This window comes from Brassica oleracea, chromosome C2, assembly GCF_000695525.1.
Source record: "Brassica oleracea var. oleracea cultivar TO1000 chromosome C2, BOL, whole genome shotgun sequence".
NCBI lineage: Eukaryota > Viridiplantae > Streptophyta > Magnoliopsida > Brassicales > Brassicaceae > Brassica > Brassica oleracea.
Window position 1 is genome coordinate 45274793 of NC_027749.1, and position 4256 is coordinate 45279048.

Sequence of the window (4256 nt, forward strand, 5' to 3'; positions counted from 1 at the left end):
GGGGGGGGGGGGGGGGGGGGAAAGGCTCGCCGTATCGATATTTTTCTTTTTGTTGTTTCTTTGTATAGGTTGTATCACAGTTAGATAGTGAAAATGATTTATCAAATATGTTTTGACGCAAATGGTAATTAAAAAATGAAAAATGACCAAATGATATATACTATAAGATTAGTTAAAAAAATGTAACCCGGAGCTGCTAACTCAACTGGTAAAACCTTCTTCCAAAGGGTACAGGTGTCAGGTTCGAGCCTCAGCACTTCAGCAGCTGCGGAGAGAGGATTAAACAACCGGCTCTTGTCCTTAGCCCAAGGAGATTATGCGCTTAGGTCCAGAACTTCTTGAATTCAAAAAAAAAATGTAATAGCATCATCGTTGGTATCTCAAAATTAAAGCAAGAGGGCGATTTAAGAACAATTTCCTTTTCATAAATTCAAAAATACATAAGAAACTCAAGTTATAGCTTTTTTAAGGTCGTGGTTTATCTGTATTTAAAACAATGACCAAAATAATAAAATAATTAAAATATTGATATTTTCCATTTGAGAGGCTCATGTTTTTTTTATCTGAAGCTGTAAACTACCATTTATAGCAGTGCCAACTGTTTCAATTTTTTTATTAGTATAAAAGTGTCTCTTTGATCACCTCAAGCGATCAGGGTTTCCAGACCGTTTGATCTCCAGATGTTTGGCGCATTGGAATTGTTACACGTGGGTGCATGTGATAGGCTTAAAGGTGCTGCTGATCTGTAGGGTGTAATGTCTTGGCTGAGTTGGAGACGCTTAAAGGCGCTGCTGATCTGTAGGGTGTAATGTCTTGGCTGAGTTGGAGAGGGTGTTTTGGCTGAGTTGTAGGGAGAGGTTGGCAAATAGTAGTCTTCAATTCACTTGAGCAGCCACATTGGTAAATTTTCAAATAGGGGTAATATTAATATTTTATATTAGTTTAGTTATTTAGTTACATTTTAGTATTTAAATCAATTTGGAACATTGATAAACAAACATGTTTTGAAAGGAGTTTTCATAGGTTTTATGTATTTTTTTTGTTTACATATGAATATATTAAGCTGGAACTGTAGAGGACTTGGAAGTCATTGGACCATCAGTTACCTTCGAGAAATATGACATACACATAAACCAGAATTTCTGTTCTTATCTGAAACAAAACAGGATGCTGCATTTGTACAAGGTGTTCAATCTCATTTTGGCTATGATAGTCTGGTTAATGTGGATCCATCTGGGAGAAGTAGAGGTTTAGCTCTTTTTTTATAATATTGAGCATCAGGTCAAGATTCTATATTCTAGTAATAGGATGATAGATATCGAGGCGGTAGTGAAGGGGAAACAAGTTTTTCTTACTTTTGTTTACGGTGATCCGGTCCCAAAATTGCGGGATCAGGTTTGGGAGAGGTTGACTCGATATGGAATATCACGATCGGAACCCTGGTTTATTATAGGAGATTTAAATGAAATCACCGGGAATCATGAGAAGGATGGCGGAGCTGTGAGATGTCCGACATCTTTTATATCTTTTAATAATATGATAAGGAACAGTGGATTATTAGAATTTCCGGCTCGTGGTAATACTATGTCCTGGCAAGGGAGAAGAGGTAAAGGAAAAGGGGAAATGACAGTTAGATGTAGACTGGATCGTGCTTTAGCGAATGAGGAATGGCACACACTCTTCCCATGGTCTCATACGGAATATTTGAGATTGGTGGGGTCAGACCATCGCCCAGTGGTGGCCTTTTTGGATGATAAAATTAATAGACGAAAAAGGGGACAATTTAGGTTCGATAAGAGGTGGATTGGTCAAGAGGGTCTGATGGAATCAATAATGTCAGGTTGGTCGGAGAATCAGGAAGGACGGGTTGAGGATTTTGTTACAAAAATTAGTAACTGTCGCCATGAAATATCTTCCTGGCGTAAGGACAATCAACCATATGGAAAGGATAAAATTAAAGATCTTCAGCAGGTGTTAGAAGAAGTACAGACTGAAATTGTAGTTATTTGCAACAAAAAATGAAGAAGCATGTTCTCCAATGGTTTACTTCCTTTTTTTAATCAAAAAGAAAAAATAAGTGTATTACTCTATTATCCTCGTCTTCATCAAGCATTTACAATATTATCATTGCCATCAGTACACCAACCCGCCATGAACAACCAATTTGAAGCTTTTAATGCACCAAAGTTTCGATTTTTACTCTTCATATCTTATTACTTATGCACACAAACTACATCTCTTTCACTTTTACTCTATATTCATAGGAAAAAAACTCAAAATTTTGATTCTAAACATTGTAAGGTACAAACTCATGATTCTTCGTCATTAACAAGTGAGACAACGGAAGAAGAGGTTCGGCAGGCTTTACTCATGATGCATCCTGAAAAAGCGCCAGGGCCGGATGGGATGACTGCTCTTTTTTTCCAGCATTCCTGGCATATTATTAAGAAGGATGTTGTAGAGTTGGTTAGTAATTTTCTGGTTAAGGGCGAGCTGGATTCACGTTTAAACATAACCAATATTTGTATGATTTCAAAGACGGAAAGACCTACAAGAATGACGGAATTGAGACCGATAAGTTTATGTAATGTTGGTTACAAGATCATATCGAAAGTTTTGTGTAAACGGCTGAAAATTTGTCTCCCACGGCTAATATCGGAAACTCAATTGGCTTTTGTGGCAGGAAGATTAATTTCGGATAATATTCTTATCGCCCAGGAAATGTTTCATGGACTAAGGACAAATAAATCTTGTCAGAACAAGCTTATAAAAACGGATATGAGCAAGGCTTATGATCGGATAGAATGGGATTTTATTGAGGCTCTTCTTTACAAAATGGGTTTTGATCCGCATTGGATTAAATTAATGAGAGAATGTATATCTTCGGGTCAATACATGGTTCTTATTAATGGACAGCCACGAGGACTGTTAATTTCCCAGCGGGGATTACGTCAAGGGGATCCTTTATCTCCTTACCTTTTTATTATGTGCACGGAGGCACTAATTGCAAACATAAAAAAGGCGGAACGTCTGAAACAGTTAACGGGACTAAAGGTAGCGAGAGCTTGCCCAGCAGTTTCTCATTTATTGTTTGCAGATGATAGTCTTTTCTTTTGTAAGGCAAAAAAGGAAGAGTGTCAGACTATTCTTAGGATTCTTAAGGAATATGAGACGGTCTCAGGGCAACAAATCAATTTCCAGAAATCTTCAATTCAATTCGGACATAAGATTGAAGAATCTTGTCGACAAGAATTGAGAGATATCTTGGGGATTCAGAATATAGGTGGAATGGGATCTTATTTAGGGTTACCGGAGAGTCTTGGAGGATCTAAGGTACAGGTGTTTGGGTTTGTACAAGAGAGATTGAACAATAGAGTGAATGGATGGACTTTTCGTTTTTTCACGAAAGGAGGAAAAGAGGTGATTATAAAATCAGTGGTTACGGCTCTACCAAATCATGTGATGTCTGTATATAGATTACCAAAGGCCACTGTGAAGAAGCTCACAAGTGCCGTAGCTCAGTTCTGGTGGAGCCCAGGTGGAGGCAAGAAAGGTATGCATTGGAAATCATGGGATAAATTATGTGTTCCTAAAGATAATGGTGGCCTTGGTTTTAAGGATCTCACTGATTTTAATACGGCGATGCTTGGTAAGCAATTGTGGCGTTTGATCGAGAAACCGAATACTCTATTTTCTCGAGTTTTTAAAGGACGGTACTATAGGAATGCTTCACCCCTGGAACCGATCCGCTCGTACTCCCCGTCATATGGCTGGAGGAGTATTACTTCTGCTAGATCTCTGGTTTGTAAAGGACTAATTAAACGGGTGGGGACAGGGTCATCTATATCTGTATGGAATGACCCCTGGCTCCCATTCACTCGCCCGAGACCAGCAAATAAAAACCCTAATCACTGTTACCCGGATTTCACCGTGGATTCCTTAATACATTCGGCATCTCGTACATGGAATATACAGTCTATAAGCACTTTGGTTTCCCCGGAGGATATTAAGATCATTACAAGTATACCCTTGAGTACAAGGCGTGGATGGCATTTTACTAACAATGGAAAATATACGGTCCAATCTACGTATCAAGTGGAAAGAGTCTATCCAGATAAGGAAAAACCACCAGATTTTTATGGACCCACAGTTGATGTTCTTAAAGCCTATTGCTGGAAATTGAAGTGTCCTCCGAAGATAAGGCATTTCTTATGGCAACTACTTTCAGGATGTATAGCGGTTATGAAGAACTTAAA